General features: G+C 44.0%; 1 long non-coding RNA gene and 2 pseudogenes across 3 annotated transcripts; all 3 read left to right on the forward strand.

Moving 5' to 3' along the window:
- The first annotated feature begins 356 nt into the window (after positions 1-356).
- Positions 357-3562, forward strand: LOC136513595 (protein Rf1, mitochondrial-like; annotated as a pseudogene).
- Positions 3563-4624: 1062 nt separating this feature from the next.
- On the forward strand, positions 4625-13286 carry LOC136511457 (uncharacterized). Of its 3 annotated transcripts, none has more exons than XR_010772714.1 (4): positions 4625-4847; positions 5113-5303; positions 6008-6088; positions 13105-13286. It is a non-coding gene; the product is annotated as an uncharacterized lncRNA (long non-coding RNA). The 3 variants fall into 3 exon arrangements; XR_010772715.1 differs by having other exon boundaries at positions 13144-13286; XR_010772713.1 differs by lacking the exon at positions 13105-13286 and having other exon boundaries at positions 6008-6160.
- A 2902-nt stretch (positions 13287-16188) lies between these two features.
- Positions 16189-21679, forward strand: part of LOC136510826 (probable transmembrane GTPase FZO-like, chloroplastic) — a 33720-nt pseudogene continuing 28229 nt past the window's right edge.

The following is a 21679-nucleotide window of genomic DNA, read 5'->3' on the forward strand; positions in this document are numbered from 1 at the left end:
CAGACGTCAGTTGCACTTTATAGAAGTAACTATGTAATTTTATACTCACACTAATTTGCATCTCAAATCCTGGACGTGTTTTTTTATTTTAGGACACAGGAGTATATTTACTTTTTTTAGGATGAGGAGTATTTTTACTATATTTAAACAAAAATGAATAAAAGTAGAAATTATTAGGCACATCGGTGAAGGATCTTGGTCGGTTCGCCTGATATTAAAGTTGCTGTGAGAAAAAAATACTATAAATTCTACATAAGTCGACTAATAATTTCAAACCAACACACCCCTTAAACGCTTAGATACATCTTCCGTTCCCCTCTCTCTCAAAAAAAACATCTTCCGTAAGCCACTTCCCGATCCCCCGAAGGCCCAAACTCTCTTCGTGACCCTGTTCGCCGTGCCTCGCCGGCGACGCGCCGCCGAGCTCCGAGGCTTCCACCGCCGGTGCCGCTCATCTAAGCGAGCACGCAACATCCTCGATCCACGACTCCTCTTCCCACAAATCCACAAAGCACCAGCTCCATGCCCTCCACTGTACCTAGGGGCAACCCACGGTGACGGCAACTGCCGGCGGCGGTGGGCCAGCCGGCGTCACCAAACATCGTAGGCGCTTGCGCGTGTTGAGGTTCGCCAGCGACTGCTCTAGCGCCGCTGGGCGGCCTCTCAACGGAGGACGAGACAAGCGGCGGAACCAGGACGCCCAAATCCCACGCGGCAATGTCGTCATGTGCCCGCATCTCCTCCGCCGTCTTCACCACCGCTGCTTGCACCTCGCCATCACCGCGCGCTCCCCACCTCGCCCTCGCCACCGCCACGGCGCTCGTGAGGAAAGGGACGTTCCGCCCTGAGGAGGCACACGACCTGTTCGACGAATTGCTGCGTCAAGCCACCCCAGTGCCCGGGCGCGAGCTGAACGTGTTCCTCACCGCGCTCCGCGGGCACCGGCCTCCGCCGCCTGCAGAGATGGCCCTGCCCTGGCCGTCGCACTCTTCAACCGCGCCTCTCGAGCTCACGGCCTGCGGGTGCTGTCCCCCACACTCCACACCTATGGCATCCTCATGGACTGCTGCACCCGCGCACACCGCCCGGAGCTAACGCTGGCCTTCTTCGGCCAGGTCCTCAAGACAGGCTTGGGCATCAATACCATCATCATCAGCAACCTTCTGAAGGGCCTTTGTGAAGCAAAGCGGACAGACGAGGCTTTGGACATCCTTCTCCACAGAATGCCTGAGTTGGGTTGTGTGCCTGATGTTTTCTCGTACTGCATACTTCGGAAGAGCTTCTGCAACGAAGGAAAGAGTGTCCAGGCAGATGAAATGCTACGGATGATGGCTGGAAGGGGATCTGTCTGCTCGCCCACCGTGGTCGCATATAATACGGTCATCAATGGCTTCTTTAAGGAGGGCGATGTTGCTAAAGCTTGTGATCTATTCAATGAAATGATGCAGCGGGGCATTTCACCTAATCTAGTGACTTATAACTCTGTCATTCATGCACTGTGTAAGGCAAGAGCAATGGACAAGGCAGAGGCTGTCCTTCGACAAATGGTTGATAAAGGTGTTCTGCCAGATAACAGGACATATAATAACTTGATCTATGGATATTCCTCTATGGGCCAGTGGAAGGAGGCAGTTAGGGTATTTAAAGACATGACAAGTCAGGGCATCTTACCAGATGTGGTTACTTTCAACATGTTAATGGCTTCCCTTTGCAAATATGAAAAAATCAAGGATGCTAGAGATGTTTTTGACTCAATGGCAATGAAGGGCCAAAAACCTGATATTTTCTCCTACCAAATTATGCTCAACGGGTACGCTACTAAAGGATGCCTAGTTGATATGACAAATCTATTCAATTCGATGCTAGGAGACAGTATTGCACCTGACATCCATATTTTCAATGTGCAGATCAAGGCATATGCTAATAGTGGAATGCTAGATAGGGCTATGATTATCTTCAATGAAATGAGGGAGCAAGGAGTGAAACCTAATGTAGTAACCTATTCGACAGTGATAGCTGCACTTTGCAGAATTGGTAAGCTGGATGATGCTGTGGAAAAATTTAATCAGATGATTGATGAAGGAGTAGCACCCAATATATCTACTTACTATTGCCTGATTCAAGGTTTTTGTACTTATGGTGGTTCGCTAAAAGCCAAGGAATTGGTTTTGGAAATGATGAATAAAGGTATGCGTCCTGACATTGTTTTCTTCAGTTCTATAATAAACAACCTTTGCAAACTGGGAAGGGTAATGGACGCACAACATATATTTGATTTAACTGTAAATATTGGTCTGCATCCTACTGTTATGGTGTATAGTACGCTGATGGATGGGTACTGTCTAGTTGGCAAGATGGATAAAGCATTAAGAGTATTTGATGCTATGGTGTCAGCTGGCATTGAACCAAATGTTGTAGTGTACGGTACACTTGTTAATGGCTATTATAAAGTTGGAAGGATCGATGAAGGATTGAGACTTTTCAGAGAAATTTTGCATAAGGGAATGAAGCCTTCAACTATTTTATACAACATCATACTTGATGGGTTATTTCAGGCTGGGAGAACAGTTTCTGCATTGGAAATGTTCCATGAAATGACTGAAAGTGGAATCTCAGTGCACACAAATACGTACACCATAGTTCTTGATGGACTTTTTAAAAACAGTTGTTCTGATGAAGCAATCTTGCTTTTCAAAAAACTACGTGCAATGAATGTAAAGATTGATATCAAAACTCTTACTACCATGATAGCTGGAATGTTTCAAACTAGGAGAGTTGACGAAGCCAAGGATTTGTTTGCTTCGATCTTAGGAAATGGACTGGTGCCTTCTGTTGTGACATACAGTGTAATGATGACAAATCTTATAAAAGAAGGATTGGTGGAAGAGGCAGACAATATGTTTTCATCCATGGAGAATGCTAGTTGTGATCCTGACTCTCGATTGCTGAATCATGTGGTTAGGGAATTACTAGAGAAACGTGAAATAGTCAGGGCTGGAACTTACCTGTCCAAAATTGATGAGAGAAATTTCTCACTTGAACATTCAACCACAATGTTGCTGATCGATCTCTTCTCAAGCAAAGGGACTTGTCAGGAACACATAAGATTTCTCCCTGCAAAGTATCATTTTCTTGGAGGGGCTAGCCTGTATTGATTGTTAGTAAATCTTACAAGGATGCATGGATCTCAAAAAAAACCCGTCTTGGGTTGCTGTTTACACTTGGGAAATTAGCTGCAAGTTAAAAGTCAAGTAGATGTGAGATTTTCTCTCGCAGTATCAACATATTTATCATGGCTTTTAATAAAACTAATGTTGCACTTATGAAGAATGAGATAATGATATCTGAGTTATGATGCACAATGTAGCACTTGTGACCACAACGAAGCATGATGTAATTAATATTTTTTATATCTGTCCTCGCACCTGCCACAGGTAGGCTAAATATGATCTTATCTAAAACAGTTAGTTCACTTCATGTGCATGCTTTCTTGGAAGATTTCTTCTCGGTGGTCTGCTATTCAACAATTCTACCGTATATGTTCAGGTAAAAGGACCTGATGAAGGAGCATTTGATTTTTTTGGAAGTATATTCGTTCAGCAGATACATGGTGCAGTGTTGATGTTTTCCTCTCCAACTGTGTACTTTCCGTATGATTTTCCTTTTGTTAATGAAAACTCACTATGTTAAGGTTTTGTTTCGTTATGTTCTCGTTATGACGTTTGTAACCGGAAAATATGGTCAATATTTTGGGAAATCCATGTTAACTATACTACATGATAATTTTTATTCAAGTCTCCATTTTCACCTTATAAATAAATGAAAAATTGAAATTTTTTTGAATCTTGCGGGCGTTGCCATCTGATTTACTCCCTCCACCCCAAATTATAAGTCATTCTAACTTTTTTGGAGAGTCAAAACATTTCAAGTTTGACTAAATTTATATAATAAAATAATAACATTTATGATATCAAATGAGTATCATTATATTTTTCATTAATTATATTTTTATAGTATACCTATTTTATTTTATAAATCTTTATAATTCTCTATAATTTTGGTCAAACTTGTGGCGCCTTTCTTCTGAGGTAAGCCTTGGTTTCTCCGATCTCCTTGCATCCTCTAATCCCTAACACTGCATCTCATATCTTTTTGTGGATTCCATAGGTTTCATCATATATTTTTGTTAATGTTCAGATTTTCCCTGTCAAACATGCAGGTAGAGTCTATAGATGTTGGGATGTTGCTATTGGATAATGAAGTGGGCAAAAGACCAAGCTCGTGGAAGTTTCTACATTTGATTACAGTGTTGTCGCATGTCCAACGGAGACCTCCAGAGGCATCGGTGCGTAGTGGAATCCTAAGCCAGGATAGTAACATAAAGAGAGGCAGAGGAAGACCGAAGTTGACTTGGGTAGAGGCAATAAAAGGAGACTTGAAAGGATGGAATATACCCAAAGACTTAGCCTTAGATAGGAGTGCTTGGAAAACAGCTATTCACGTGCCTGAACCTTGATTGCTTCTGCTGGGTTTCAACTCTAGCCTACACCAACTTGTTTGGGACTTAAAAGCTTTGTTGTTGTTGTTGCTGCTGTCGTTTTGCTTCTTATTAGGGCTTTGCTTATGTCACTTAACTGCTACATGTCTTTTATCATATTAGTTGCTTGAATGCATGTATTCAGGGTTATCTCCACAGGATAGGTTGAATAATTCTACTGGAGAATACTCGCAGGATGGGGATGATAAAGATGTTAACAATGGAGATGGTTTAGATAATCTGCATGAAGAATATTTATTCGAAGACAAAATTCCAGATCAATGTGAAAACTCCTCGGTCTCACAATCCGGTAAACTATAAACATCTCTCTCAATTTGTTTTTAGCTACTGATGATCTTATTTCTATGAGATCCAAATACCGAACAAAAAAGGGCTTGCATCACTTGCGCGAGACCATACGAGAAAGTTATATAAATATTTTATTAGCCATGTGATCAATGTAAAGAAATATTAATCTTGTCTAATCTAAATAAGATCTATCATCATTGAAGATTCAGTTGTTTTACCATAAATCCATGACTTATTGTGCTTACCCTGACTGACAACATTTACAGATAGCTCAATTTTTTCTACCTTGGAAGCTGCAAGTTCTTCCATCGACCATCTAATCTTCCTGCTATTATATGCTCCTCGCCCTCGAGGTGTTCTTCAGCTGCCATGTGATGTCCTGGTTCAGGATGCCCCATAACATGGACCATGTGTCCCGGCCTTGCTGGTTCGTCAGTTCATCATGGGTTCTGTGCAGGTTCGTGTATTATATGGCATTGATTTTGTACACATACTTCTCCCTACAATGAAAAATTATGTATGCTGCATTTTTGTAGGGACTGGTGATAATTAGTGCTCGGTGATGCCTGCATATTTAATAAAAATTTGAACCTTGTCTACTTTGATGTTGATTTCCAGGCTATACCTGCTTACTTCACTTAGGCAGCACCCAGATACGGACGGAATTAAATCAGAGATACATTACTTCCCTATTCTTACATTGGGCTGCAAGATGTATTGTCTAAAATTGTTTAAAGTGAACCATTAAATCTGGCCGATGTTAGAATAGTTAAAGATGCCCAAGGGCTCCTGTTGGTTGCCGGATGTTAGAATAGCTAAAGACGATCAAGGAAACGTACGTACCTACACTTTTAACAGAAATATTTTTAGATCTGAAGATATAGGTAGTATTTTGTTTATGGAAAAAAAGCCGTTCTGACTTAGGTGCGGATAGAAATCACTGTTGCCAAATATCACTGAATAGGATTCGCGACTCAACATTTGTACAACAATTTAAGACATTCTTTTGCCATATTGTTTTTTGGATCTGTGAGTACCAGTGCCTTACATGATTTCTGCAATGTGCCACAAGCTGCTGCTTAACTGTCCTATGCAGTTTTTGTAGTAGTTACTCATCTTTGTGATGCACAATATCTTACAAGAAAATGCCTTTTCTTGCAGCTTCGATTCAGCTGTTTGTTGGTGATTCTTTCAACAACGGCCAATATGTGTTTGCCTCCTGCATCGAATCATTCCTGAGAGGTGACGGCTCCAACTCAATGAAGACATTTGATTCCCTGACAGTTTTCAAAGCAAAGGAATTCCCTTTGTCTTTCAATGTGACAAATGAAAAAACTTAGAAACAGAGAATTGTTGAATTTCTTCTTGTCATATTCATCAGATCGGGATATTTTGCATAGGAATAGAATACATGTTCAAGTTTTACATGAGAGGCAGAGAGAAGGGGAGTGAGAGGTAGCAGACCATCGAAGGCCGTAGTGGTCGAAGCACCGGCCGGGGTCTCGTTGGCGGATGCCATCTGCGCGCCGGCAGCGATGTTCGGTGGAGAGGGAGAGTCGGTGCAGTGGCGTCCTCGGCAGCGGCATGTGCGTCGAGATGGCGTTGCCGGCGTTGGTGGTGCTTCCCGTCGCTGGCAGCGCCCCTTCTCAAGATCGGGTTAGGGTTAGGATGTCGGTGGGGTGACTGGCGGCGCGGTGAACCTCGTACTGCGAGCCCCGGCCCCCACCTTTCCTTTATAGCGCTGTGCGATAGGGGCCCACCAACCATGTAGGGTTGGGCGCCCCCGATCAGGGCGCGAGAACAAGGCCCAAAAAGGCCGTTGGGCCTAACTGGTGGGAGATCAAACCTAACATTCTCCCCCTTGATCTCTCATCTATTCTTCGTTCTTTAATTTCATACTCAAAACTTTCAATTCATATTTTTCTTGCTTCCATCCTATTTCATCACAGATTAGTGCATAGAACTGTCCCATCGTCACAGCAATTAGTGCCGTGAGACTAACAGCCACAATACACTTCTCCGTTTTGAAATGTAAACTTTCTTTGGGCCCTTCGTATGTTCGGGAATCATAGGTTTTCCCTTAAACCCATGCCGGCTACGTGTTCTCTGAACACGTTGGGTGGTAAGCCCTTTGTGAGCGGATCCGCGAGCATTTTCTCTGTACTTATATGCTCAAGATTTATTATATGATCCTGAACTTTATCTTTCACAACATAGTACTTTATGTCAATGTGTTTGGCAGCACCACTTGACCTATTGTTGTGAGCGTACTATACCGCTGGATTGTTATCACAATACAATCTCAGTGGTTCATTTATATCATCAATCACTTTCAATCCGGGTATGAATTTCTTCAGCCAATTCACCTACCCCGTTGCCTCATAGCATGCTACAAACTCGGCATACATTGTCGAGGATGTAGTTACGGTTTGTTTGGAGCTTTTCCACGATATAGCCCCTCCTACGAGAGTAAATACATATCCTGACGTGGATTTTTTTTCATCTCCCGCATAATCAGAATCTGAATACCCCTCTATCTGTTGGGAATCAGATCTTCTATACGTAAGCATGAGGCCTTTCGTACCCTGCAAATAACGCAGGACTTTCTTCACTAATTTCCAATGTTCAATTCCTGGATTCTTTTGATATCTGCCAAGTAACCCGGTAACAAAAGCTAAGTCAGGGCGTGTACACACTTGAGCATATTGTAAACTTCCAACAGCTGAAGCATACGGTACCGCTTTCATTCGGTCAATTTCATATTGGTTCTTGGGACACTGATGTTCCCCAAACCTATCGCCCTTGACTATAGGAGCAGGTGAAGGACTGCACGCATACATACTAAATTTCTTCAGGACCTTTTCTATGTATGTCTTTTGCGATAATCCTAGAACCCCTTTTCTCCTGTCTCGGTGAATCTCTATTCCCAAAACGAACGAAGCCTCACCGAGATCTTTCATATCAAAGTTTGAGGACAATAATTTCTTCGTTTCCATTAGTAGATTGATATCACTACTAGCAAGCAAGATATCATCCACAAACAAAATTAGGAATATGTACTTTCCATTCTTGAACTTTGCATAAACGCAATTGTCCTCAACATTTTTTTCAAACCCAAAACCTTTTATCGTTCTATCAAACTTCAAATACCACTGTCTTGAAGCTTGCTTCAATCCGTAGATTGATTTCTTCAGGCGGCATTCCATATTTTCCTTTCCTTTTACGGTAAAACCTTTCGGTTGTGCCATATAAACATTTTCTTCCAAATCCCTGTTTAGGAAAGCCGTCTTTACATCCATTTGATGTAACTCCAAATCATAGTGGGCTACAAGTGCCATTATAATTCTGAAGGAATCTTTACATGAGACTGGAGAAAACGTCTCATTGTAATCAATCCCTTCTCTTTGCGTGAAGCCTTTCGTCACAAGTCGCGCTTTAAATCTTTCTATATTCCCTTGGGAGTCCTATTTTGTTTTGTAGACCCATTTACAGCCTACTGTTTTGGCTCCTTTAGGAATATTTTCTAAGTCTCAAACTTTATTGGTACTCATTGATTTCAATTCATCTTCCATGGCCTTAAGCCACTTTGATGAGTGGTCGCTTCTCATGGCTTCTTCAAATGAGGTGGGATCATCCCCCATCTGATATTCTTCTGTTTCATAAACTTCATAGTCATCAGTAATAGCTGATCTTCTTATTCTTTGAGACCTTCTAGGTGCCTCCGGCACTTGTTCCACATTGGGCTGTTGTTGTTCTTCCTCATGTGCAACATTTGGTTCTATAGGTTCCTCATGTTCATTCATTGTCGCCACGGGAGAACTTGCAACAGGTGTTGGCACTACAGTGTCCTGCACTGTCGGTGCAACAGCAACAGGTAGCGTGAAGAATGGTTCTTCAACCATCGGAGTGGGTACATGTACCCGCTTCTCCTGTAGGCTAATTTCTCGTGCTACCATGCTCCCCCTGATCATGTTATTCTCCAAGAACACAGCGTGTCTTGTTTCTACAATCTTCGTATGTCTGTCAGGACAATAGAAGCGATATCCTTTCGATCTTTCTAGATAGCCAATAAAATGGCAGCTGACTGTCTTGGAGTCTAACTTTCCTATGTTTGGGTTAAACACTTTTGCCTCAGCTGGACAGCCCCACACACGCAAATGGTTAAGTAAGGATTCCCTTCCTATCCATAATTCATACGGTGTTTTAGGCACCGATTTACTTGGTACTCGATTAAGTATGTGAATGGCGGTTTTCAGTGCCTCCATCCATAAACTAATCGGTAATGTGGAGTAACTCATCATGCTTCTTACCATATCCATTAAGGTACGGTTACGTCTTTCAGCCACTCTATTCTACTGAGGCTCCCCCGGTGTGGAGTACTGAGCAACTATGTCATTTTCCTGTAGGAACCTTGCAAATGGTCCAGGAATTTGGCCATATGGGGTATGTCGCCCATAGTACTCTCCACCTCGGTCTGATCGTACTATCTTGATTTTCTTATTGTGCTGATTTTCAACTTCAGCTTTAAATATTTTGAATTTATCCAATGCTTCCGATCTTTCTTTAATTGGATAAATATTGCCATAATGAGAGTAGTCGTCTGTGAATGTTATAAACGAGTCATAACCATCCACACTTTTCACAGGAAAAGGACCACATATGTCTGTGTGGATTATTTCTAAAATTTCTGTGCTTCGTTTGGCATCTTTCTTAATTTTCTTGACATACTTTCCTAAGAGATAATAAATAAAGCTTGTCTTGTCGGAAGGCAAGACCAACACATTTATTATTAACCAGTATCTTACACTTGCCATCACCAAAATGGCAATCAATTCCATCATCATCAAGTTTTGAAACGCTTATCAAATTTCTACGCAAAAAGGGAACATAAAGTACTTCTTTAAGTCTAAGTACAAAACTATTATTCAATTCTAAAGAAAAAACTCCAATGGCTTCAACATTGGCTTGCACTTCATTTGCAACTTTAATCGTTCTTTCTCCTCTTTGCAAGGTTCTCGTCCCACTTAACCCCTGTAAGGAATTTGCAATATGAGTAGTTGCACCTGAATCAACCCACCAAGTGGATTTATCATAACATAAATACAGGGATTCATCTACAAATGTAATAAATTCATCACCTTTCTTTAGCAGAGATTTCAGGAAGTCTAGACAATCCCTCTTGTAGTGTCCCTTCTTGAAGCAGTGCTTGCACTGATCCTTTTCAGCTCCACCATACTACTGATTCTCAGAATCCTGGGGTTTCTTTCCCTGTGAATTGGAGGAAGAGACCTTATCCCACTTAGGTTTTCCTTGTGGTTTAGAATTCTTGCCATTAAAGTTCTTTCTTTTGTTATCCTTCACAAAATGAGCGGATTCACCTTGTGACGACTTTATCCTCTCCTCTTCTTGAGCACACATTGAGATGAGTCTTTCTATGCCCCATCTTTCTGGCTGCATATTATAGTTCATAATAAAGGTGTCATATTCTTTTGGCAAAGAAGCAAAAATCAAATGAATCAAGAAATCCTCCTCCTTCAAATTCATTTCCTTTAGCTTAGATGCCGTAGTGTTCATCGTCAAAATATGCTCTCTTATGCTACCACCAGTGAATTTCTCATTCACAAGCTTCTTGATCAGTGAACTTACTGTGGCCTTGGTAGACCCAGTAAACTGACTCTTGATTTTCTTAAGATATTCTTTAGCAGTAGCACATTCAGGGATTGAGCCCCTTATCTGTTCTTCTATGGTGGCTTTGGCCACCAACAGGCACTTGCGGTTGGAGAGAGTCCATTGCCTATGTTCAAGGTCATATTTCATTCTTATTTCAGCATGATCACGCTTTCGAGCAGCGAAATCAGTGTCAGATTCATTTTCACCTCTCACCGGGTCCTCTGGCTCAGTAGGACATGGTGAGGTGATGACAAAATCGACCTCTCCCAACGTAAGTTCCAATTCATACTTCTCCCGCCATACACGGTGATTGGTCCCATTGAGTGTCGGGATGTTGGCAATGTTCACAATGCATTTGCCTCCTGAAATCACACCAGTGTAAGTAAGAAACATTTATACATAAAATTCCATGCTTTAACTCAACGTTGGTCAAATTAAAACTTATAATTCATCCATACAAACATTTTACATCACCATTGGGCAGAAGTAAAATTAATGCATAATTTCTCATCGATCAAAATTATAATATTGTTATTAACAACGTTGGTCAGAAAATAACAACATCATAATCTCATCAAAATTATCAGAAATTCATTTCTCTTAAAATTAAATTATCCCGTTGGTTCAAATTTAATCAAAGAGAACAATAATTATCATGCACAGCGGAAACATTAATAATCTTTTCATATTATTATTTTCCAGAAGCACTAAAAAAATTCACTGTTTTCTGAGCAAAATATCGTTGGATAAAATTTGCACAGAAAATTGTATCAAAATCATTCAAATTCATCAAAAAATATGCATTAAAATTGCTCCTGGAAAATAATAAGAAAATTTTTCTTCCTTCTTTCATTTCAGCCCAGCGCGGCCCAAGACGGCAAAAAACAATTCGGCCTAGTCCTCCTTGCGCGCAGCAGGCCGCAACCTGGGCCTGGGCCGGCAAAGTGCCTCGGCAGCGCGCTCCCGCCTGGGCCTCGAGTTGGCCCATCGAATCTCGACCGTTCGTCTTGATCCGACGGCCAAGCGTTCGTTTCGCCCGATCAAAAACATCGCCGCGGCCGGTGGCCTGGAAACCCTAGCGCATTCGCCCCTGCTCTCTCTCTCTCTTCTTCTTCGCCGCACTCTCTCTTCTCTCTTCAGCGCAGCGCAGCCGCAACCAAGAGCGAGCGACGACGAGCGAGCGGGCGGTGGAGCGAGCCTCGGCGCCGTCGCCGGCCCCCTCGCTGGCGCGCGTGCTCCCCAACGGGTGAGCACGCCGTCGTCGAGCGGCCTGGCCGCGGCGCCCCTTGGCCGAGCCCAGCGAGCAGCGAGCCGAATCGGCTCTTCTTCTCCCGCGCCGGCGAAGAGCCGGTTCGGCTCTTCTTCTCCCGCGTCGGCGACGGTGAGTCTGCCCCCTTTTTACCTTCTTCCCCGTCCTTTCTCTCTTCTGGGATTAACCCATGGTGGGGATGGGGAAAAAATTAGGGTTAGGGTTCAATTTTTGCCGATTCGGTTTTCTGTATTTTTTGGATTTTTTTTCTTTTTCGTTCATCCGAATGGGAAACTAGGGTTAGGGTTAGGGTTTCGACCCTTCTTTCTTTCTTCTTCCCCTTCTTCCCTCTTTCGGATTTGGGTCTAGGGTTTTCTCTTATCCGAAAGGATTTAGGTCTAGGGTTCTTGTTTCTATTTTCTTTTCCCGATCCGGTTTCTTCTAGGAACCTTGCTTTGATACCATTGTTGAATTTCTTCTCGTCATATTCATCAGATCGGGATATTTTGCATAGGAATAGAATACATGTTCAAGATTTATATGAGAGGCAGAGAGAAGGAGAGTGAGAGGTAGCAGACCATCGAAGGCCGTAGTGGTCGAAGCACCGGCCGGGGTCTCATTGGCGGACACCATCTGCGCGCCGGCAGCGATGTTCGGTGGAGAGGGAGAGTCGGTGCAGTGGCGTCCTCGGCGGCGGCGTGTGCGTCGGGATGGCGTTGCCGGCGTCGGTGGTGCTTCCCGTTGCTGGCAGCGCCCCTTCTCAAGATCGGGTTAGGGTTATGATGTTGGTGGGGTGACTGGCGGCGCGGTGAACCTCGTACTGCGAGCCCCGGCCCCCACCTTTCCTTTATAGCGCTGTGCGACGGGGGCCCACCAACCATGTAGGGTTGGGCGCCCCCGATCAGAGCGCGAGAATAAGGCCCAAAAAGACCGTTGGGCCTAACTAGTGGGAGATCAAACCTAACAAGAATCACCAAAGATATCTTGATATGCATCAATGCATGTCCAGTACTATCTTCCCTTGCAAGTTTTGCCTCAGAAAAAGGCCCCTACAGGCTAGAACTACCAAGAGGAATAGAAGAAACTCCAATTCATAAATGTTTTAATATACAGGAAATTAAATTTTTGCTTACAATTCTTATTAGTTTTTTTTTCAAAAACCTACGTGCTTGCTACGTAATATGCTCCACTGATGTCCCACCCTCATTTTCTATTATGAGTTCTCTTCTTCTTTACTCCTTCAATTGATTACTTCCACTGGGAATAATAAGATCCACATGCTTTCTATTGAGATATTCAGGCAGTACCTGTTTACCTATTTTATCTATTTGCATTACAGTTCAACAGGCAAAACATGAGAAAACTCTTGCCATTCCAGGTAATGGTGCACTGCTGCTACCCTTTGGCGAAATTATCCAGGGATCTCATATACCCGTGCTTCACTTCTCAGGACAACAGTTACTTATATGGTGCTCTTGCCTGGATTATGTACATCGACTCTTCTGACTGTTTCATATCTTATTAACACAAATATATCTGCTTAGGCCTTGTTTGGATGTTGTCGGATTTCTCTCGATCTACATGCGTTGGAGTGGATTAGGGTGTAATTTAGTTCAAGTTTCACTCCAATCCATCCCAACACACGTGGTTTGACACTAATCTGACTACATCCAAACAAGACCTTAATAGTCGTAATTTGCCCTACCAGTCCGCAGGGGGATAAGGATACAAGATCCGGTAACCAACAGTGAAACACATGTTAAACAGAGACATGTTCCTGGTACAACGAGCATACCGAGAACATATCAGTTTTTTAACTGAGTATCAGTAATAGATTAAGGTCCTTCTCTAACATCATCGTGCAATTATATCATGAAAGTTTTCGTTCAGGCATATGTTGTGTATCTTAATTTTCCATATGTACAAACCAATGATGCTTATGTCAACTGAGTCTGCCTAGCCCGCGGCAACTGCCTCGGGGTTCTCACTAGTTATGAGTAAACGGCAACTCTGTGAAGCCAAATGTAGCTAATATGTCTCTAACACTCCAAGCCTGTCGCTAAATTTACTCTCGTTGATCCCGCAGAGCTCGATCGCTAGAATATGATAGGAAGTCTCGCTCGCCATTGGAGAATCACGTGCGTTATTTTGCCAGCAATGTCTGTTTTGGATGTTGGCCGGCCGCCGCCGCCTGGAATGCCAACCCGACTCCACCTCCCCAAAGGCCATGGCGCGGCCATGGAAACGGGCGAAGGTTTCTAGTGGCAGAGAAGGCCTAATGGATGGTTTGCGACGTTGGATACCAAAAAAATAGATATATGACGTTACCGTTTTGAATATAGAAAATGGAAAATTTATAGAGGTTGCTGGAGTACAAATGTTTTTTTTACGAGGTTTTTATCTTAGAGAATGGTTAATCATGGATTTTTGGAATCTATTTTTAGCTACTCTCCGGCCCACGTCCGAGGGCGAACACCTTTAGTCCCTGTTGGTGTTACTAACCGACGTTAAATAACCTTTTTTCTTTCTTTCTTTTTTTATGGTTTCTTTCGATTTCCTTTCATTTTAAATAGTTTTTCGTATACGTATTATATGCTACTATTGTACATCCATAAACTATACATATGTTTCAAAATAAGAATGAAACTAATTAACAAGTTACAATGTGATCATTCACATTCGTTAAGTCGATACAAACCAGATGTTGAAGTACACACCAAAGTTCATGCAAATATAAGTTCATCTCCAAGTTTGACTACATCGTATTATGTACTCGACGAAGTGTAGGTCACCGATTTTGTATGATAAAATATCACTGAAGTAGAGCGACACATTAAGTAGTGCACTCTTCCTTGCTTCACAAATACAAGCACAAGGTCTACCAACGATGATTAGCAATGCTCGAGAAGTGACTGGGTCAGATTCCCTGCTAGTCACAAGCAGCTTTTCTTGGAATCCTTGTGTAGTGAGTGTTGGGCTTTGCGCGGTATATCAAGTAGGGGCTTCTACTTTTCCGTTCCATCGGTTTTCCACCCACTATGTCGGTTCCTCCTCACCCGACACGTCCTCCTTCCTGTCTGCCACCTCCTCCACGCCCGGTGCCACCTCCTTGTCGCCTAATGCCTCTTCCTTGACCACCTCCTCCACACCTGTACCTGCTCCCGACTAGCGGTTATAATCTCTATGTATTATGTTTTTGTGCTTTGGCTCGCAAGCCAAATGAGCTATCCAACGAGCCGAGCCAAGCTAGCCTTCTGGCTCGTTTGTATAACGAGCCGAGCTAACTCGATATCCAGCCCTAACTAAAAGAACATATATATGCTCCTCAACTGATTATGGCTACAATATGAACTTACTATCTTATCCTTTGTTAAATAATATTTTTTGTTGTTGATTCCACCAATTTAGTATCCATCTCGTATCTCCTGGTATTTTTCCCTTGGTAGCTTTTAGTACCTATATTTTTCTAGCCACTCGATCGCTCCTCACCAACGGTCCTCATTTTTCACACCCTAATAAATTTTCTCAAATAGACATGTAAATAGATAATGAATTAATGATGTATCATCATCATTGCTAATAATTTATTTTCGTCTCCAGCGAAAGAACATATAGCTTAGTGGTTGTAAGAACTTTAGTAGCATCTCTAGGCCCAAGGTTTGGCTTTCCATAGGAGTGAATTTAGACGGGTTAAAAAACCTCTCTCACTGGCGATTTAAAAATAGTGACAAGCGAGAGCCTTGGTAACAGTTTAATCAGCTGGTGTGAACGATGTAGTCCTACTGAGGGTAGTGACCTGGGTGCCGAACCATATGACTACGGTCGCCGAGCTAGGGTATGGCGTGGCACAAAGGGTTTGCACTATCAGAGTTCGAGGGTTTCTCGATCTGCCAAAGATAAGTCTTATATCTTAATAGCAATACTCTAGCGATGTCATACCCGGTGGGTCGAGTTTTTTTACTCTCGTCTTCAAAACGTACTGTATCATAGAAACCGAAGATCACAAGGTGCTGTTTAGCTGGCTTATTTTGTGGCGTGATCTGATCGTGTTGGCTGTTGTTTGTTCCACAGGCCACGTAACTGGATGGCGCAAGAATGGATACCAGTCTTCCGCACATCGATAACGTCCGATCCTAGGTGGTGTAAGCATTGCCCTCCAATGTTCAGCGACTGCCAAACAAAACTGGTAATCAGTGATTCCCTTTCATTGCGGCTGCGGAACCGATCTACTTGTTGCATTAACGTTGCTTTTTTAAACCAAACAGAGCACCCATGCTGATGGAACGGCTCATCCGAGCGGGTTGAAAAGGGCCGCAAAGTCGCAAACGGCAAATCCCATGGGCCATGGCGGCCGTTATCAAGTGGCGGCCCCCCAGGCCCTCGCCCTATCCAACCAAATCCGCGACAAACTGCTCCCCTCCACGGCTCCACCGCCTCCCACTTCACACAATCACACCCCCACCGGCCACCAGTCCACCACCTCGCCTCGCTTCGCTCCTCGCTCCACTGTCCACACACGAGCGCACTCCCCTTCCCCTCTCCTCTCGCTCTCCATGTCCGCCGCTTCCACCGCCACGGCCACCCGCCTCATCCTCCCGCGCCCTCCAGTCCCGTTCCGCTCCCTCCTTCTTTCCCGCCTCCGGGGCCGCCTCCGCCGCGCGTTCCACGGCAACACCGTCGCCGCTGGCGGCGGCGGAGGAGGCAGCGGGGCCGGCGAGGGCGCTGCGAAGGAGCCGCCGCGGACGCTGTTCCCCGGCGGGTTTAAGCGGCCGGAGATCCAGGTGCCAGCGCTCGTCCTGCGCGTCGGCGCTGCCGTGCGCGGATGGGGTATCCGCCGCCGTGTCCCGGGGCGTGGGGATCGTCGTGCTCGAGGCCGGAGAGGAGGGCGGAGGCCGAGCGTACGAGGCCGCTCGCGCGCTCCGGGCCACGGTCGGGGACAGCGCGTACCTGCTGATCGCGGAGCGCGTCGACGTCGCCTCCGCAGTCGGGGCGAGCGGCGTCGTGCTCGCCGACGATGGTTGGTGACTGAAATTCTCCTTACCTTCCAGTTTGTATGAGCTTGTGTTTGGTAGGTAGCAGTCGCTATTACTGTTCTAGAGCTTACATTTTGCAACAACCCGGTTTATGCTCCAGTTGCTGATCGTTCATGGGTGCCTATCATTCATTCAGAGTTTCTTTCAGCCTTTTTAGAAGTTCTGAATATAATGTCAATAATTTTAAATGGGACATTGGATGTGTTCTGTCATTAACTAAAGTGTTCTTCATTTTCTAAGTAGTAATTGTCTGCAACATTCATGTATTTAAGATGTTATTTTGATGCAGGCATTACTGCTATTGTTGCAAGGAGTATGATGATGAAATCAAATGCTGATTCCATATATCTCCCTATTGTTGCTAGAAGGATACAATCTGCAAACTCTGCAATGAGCGCTTCAAGTTCTGAAGGGGCTGATTTTCTGATTGTAAATACTGACAGTGGTGATTTTGCGGATGTTATGAATGATGGTGTTGGTCAACATGTGAAGATTCCGATTTTCTTCACGTTGAATCATTTGGGTGAAGCAATTTATTTTGACTTCACATCCAGGTTGCTCCAATCTGGTGCATCTGGAGTTGTTACATCCTTAGCTGGTATGCAACTCCTCACTGATGATCTTATAAAAAAGGACTTCACAAATGTGGACTCAGCTGAGGAAGTCCCACAAGCGAGTTACTCTCCTGCTGGGATGTTGAAAGATGTTAATAATGTAATGGTCCTAACTCGCGATCGCGAGAGGACTAAAGTTGCTGGATTTACAAAACTGGATGAAAAAGTGGTACAGTTGATAGAAATAGAGAAGCCTATTCTAAACGAAGCTATTGCTATTATCCGCAAGGCAGCACCAATGGTGACCATCTAACGTTACACATTTGGTAGTTGAAGATGCCCTGGAATGAATTCAATTGTACTTCATATCATCATCTTTAGCATATCTTTGACTTGAATGTAATTGCCGATTTGTCATCACAGATGGAGGAGGTTGAGCTTCTAGTGGATGCTGCTTCTCACCTGAGTGAGCCATTTTTGTTGGTTACTGTGGTAATTTTGGGTTTACATCGAGTATTGATTTCAGCAACGTCCATTAAATAGCTCATATTTAGATAACCTGCATGCATACTACTGAGGCAAATGACATTAGACATGATTATTGTGTTATATTACATAAATCATCAAATGGTGCTATAGGGCAGTCATATCAATATATCATGCATCTCCCTCAAAAGCAATCAACAATCTTAATATCTGTTTTTTTCATAAACAAGGAATACCAGTATGTTATGAATATTGCTTTGTACATGTATTTTTTATTTATTTGAACCTATGAATCTATCGAAGTTCTCAATATCTTACATTTTATGAACTTATCAATTAATTTTATGAACATAGCAGGTCCCAAGCCCTGGTAAAGGAGGAGGGTTGTGATAGGCTTGGCGAGCCAACGTTAAATCTAGCAATTCTAATGGAGATGAAACCCGAAAGAAAACCGTTGGGGCGTAACCCTCTTAGCGACGCGCCATATCGGAACCTGGGTATAGTGTTAAATGAGCAAGGGCCGGGTCATCACCCCCATGACGCGCCGTGTCGTGATCTGGGCACGGTGTCAAGTGAGCAAGGATCGGGTCGTCGTATCCTTAGTGGCGCGCTACATCGGCGTCCAGGTGTAGTGAAAAATGAGCAAGGGTCTTCGCATCTGAGTCGACGGGTGCGAAGGATAAGGAAGCTAGTTGAACCAACTAGGATCCGTTTAGGTAGTTGGAATGTAGGGTCGCTTACAAGTAAGTTAAGAGAATTAGTTGATACCGCGACTAGGAGGCGTGTAAATATATTATGCGTTCAAGAGACTAAATGGAAGGGTCAGAAGGCGAAGGAGGTGGACAATACAGGTTTCAAGCTTTGGTACACAGGGACAGTCGCGAATAGAAATGGAGTAGGAGTTTTGATTGATAAGAGCCTCAAGAATAGTGTGGTGGGAGTGAAAAGGCAAGGAGATAGGATTATCTTAGTCAAGCTTGTTATTGGTGATATGGTCTTGAACGTAATTAGTGCGTATGCCCCCCAAGTAGGCCTCGACGAGAGTGCTAAGAGACAGTTCTGGGAAGACTTAGATGGCCTGATTAGAGCTGTACCTAGTAACAAGAAGCTTTTTATAGGAGATCTTAATGAGCATGTAGGTACTACAAGCGCAGGTTTCGAGGCAGCTCATGGAGGTTTTGGGTATGGTAGTAGGAATCAGGAGGGGGAGAAAGTTCTGGACTTCGCGGTAGCTTTTGACCTGATGATAGCCAACACTTTCTTTAGAAAGAGAGAATCTCATCTAGTGACCTTCAGACTTCAGTAGCGGACAACACTCTAGCCAGATTGATTTTGTCCTCGCAAGGAGAAAGGATAAACGAGCATGCTTGGGTTGCAAGGTGATACCAGGGGAGTGTGTTGTTTCTCAACATAAGCTTTTGGTGGCAGACTTTCATTTTCAGGTGCGTGCTCGTAGGGATAAACAAGCTAAGATTGAAAGAACAAAGTGGTGGAAACTGAAAGGGGAGACGTCAGAGGTATTCAGGGAAAATGTTATCAAAGAGGGCTCTTGGAAGAAAGAAGAGGATATACACAACATGTGGGAGAAGATGACAACCAACATTCGGAAGGTGGTCTCAGAGGTGTGTGGAGTAACCAAAGGAAGTGGAGGCCAGGCTAAAGATACTTGGTGGTGGAACGAGGAAGTCCAAAGGTGGTCCCATGAGTTCAGATGGAGCGCTGTCCGACGTCAATCCATCATCCGCATAGATTGGGTGCCGCTGGGCCTCGGTTCATTCTCCCCCGAGCTCTACCTTGCAGTGTTTGCGCCCCTCCGCATCTGCCAGCCTGCTAGGGGCATCTGCTCGGACCAACACGAGATCTGTGCTTCCCAGAGCGAATCCCTGCCCGCGGCCGCCACACCACCCCAGCGGGCCCGCATATCCTTCGCTCGGTCTGCCTCCAGATGTGCCGCCAGTGTGAGTGGTTGCCTCTTGTGCTGCTCCGTAGGAGCTGTTAGGCCACCATGGCACCATTTTCTTCAGTTTGGGCTGATGGGTCACGTGGGCTGGAGGTTGTGCTGCCATCAGTGCAGTGCTGTTTCTTCAATTCTCAGCATGCTAGTCCATGTTTGCTATTTGGCCTGCTGTTTGGAAGATGCGATGTTGCTGCTTGCTGCTAGTGTTACATTAGAGTCATGCCGCTGCTGCGCCTATCCGTGTCCACTGCACTTGCTCTCCAAGAGTCACCTGCACCGTCCAACTCCACAAAAATATTTTTCAAATAGCCAAATATTTCTTTTCCTTTGTGGTTGTCGGTTCTGTTTTTGGGTAATCATTTTTATGTCGTTGTCGATGCAACTCTCCCTTTGTGGTGATCTCGTCCGGATCTGTGCGGCAATGGCTCGTCCGCTTGAACCTTTCTAGTTGCTACTTGTCGCCTCCTCGGTGTGCTCTTGACACTTGACTAAAGGCATGTCCATCGTCATGGCTCTACCTATGTGCTTCTCTTCGCACCTCCTTGGCTTGGCAAGGGTTTTAAGACTCAAATGCTACAACGACATATTGGAGATTCGGATTTGGATGTTTCATTTATCTTAGTGTTTGTAATGTGTCTAAGTTTAGTGCTGAGTGTTCTCACTCTTCCAAATCCAACGCAATTGCATACGCCTTCCATTTGAGAGAGAGAGAGAGAGGGGGGGGGGGGGGGGGGGGGGGGGGGGGTTAAGGGTATTATAGTCTGCCTATGGTTTGGGTGCATCCCGTTCAACAAACAAACCAGAATGGTATTCACAAGCTTTCTTGAGTTTGTTGGATTGAAGTTTCAATTGGCAGACTTGAACATTTCAAAACTTCAGACTTCCAGTTGATGTGAGTCTGGAGAGAAGTTCTAGCAAGATGTACTCTGTTACAGCTCTATCCAAATCTAGAAAGAAATACATGCTTTCTAGTTTGCTGCTTTTGGCGGGCTTAGTTTATACTTCACTATGTTAAGCGTCATGATCCTGTTGAAGAATGAGCTGGTGACTCATAGGCAGTGATTTGGTTAAGGGAATGGAATGAGCCCACCTGAGCTGTAGCGAAAGCGAGGCTTCATAGGGTGATTGTCACTGCTTATAGACCCAAACCTGGGTCACTGTATCAAGGGCTCTCATTGCTATATTCCATTTAGAAACTCAAATTTTAATTTGAACTGCTATCTATGACAATTATAGCAGATCAAATGCACAGCCATTTCAACAACAACAACAACATAGCCTTTCTGCACAGCCATTTCAATTCATGGAAATTTTCAGTGACTTATTCTAGGTTTCTTTCTATATTATATATAGGCTGCATTTTGTCTTATCTTTACATGGATTCCTTCTGAATCACATATTTCATGGTCTCTATAATCTAGAGTTCTAATTTATGTTTGGACGACGACGACAACAACAACAACAACAAAGCCTTTAAGTCCCAAACAAGTTGGGGTAGGCTAGAGTTGAAACCCAGCAGAAGCAATCAAGGTTCAGGCACGTGAATAGCTGTTTTCCAAGCACTCCTATCTAAGGCTAAGTCTTTGGGTATATTCTATCCTTTCAAGTCTCCTTTTATTGCCTCTACCCAAGTCAACTTCGGTCTTCCTCTGCCTCTCTTCACGTTACTATCCTGGCTTAGGATTCCACTACGCACCGGTGCCTCTGGAGGTCTCCGTTGGACATGTCCAAACCATCTCAACCGGTGTTGGACAAGCTTTTCTTCAATTGGTGCTACCCCGAATCTATCACGTATATCATCGTTCCGAACTTGATCCTTTCTCGTATGACCGCAATATGTTTGGACAATGTTTTTTTTTTCTAATAGAGCTAAACATGGTTTCT

The sequence above is a fragment of the Miscanthus floridulus genome, chromosome 16 (genome assembly GCF_019320115.1).
Source record: "Miscanthus floridulus cultivar M001 chromosome 16, ASM1932011v1, whole genome shotgun sequence".
Lineage (NCBI taxonomy): Eukaryota > Viridiplantae > Streptophyta > Magnoliopsida > Poales > Poaceae > Miscanthus > Miscanthus floridulus.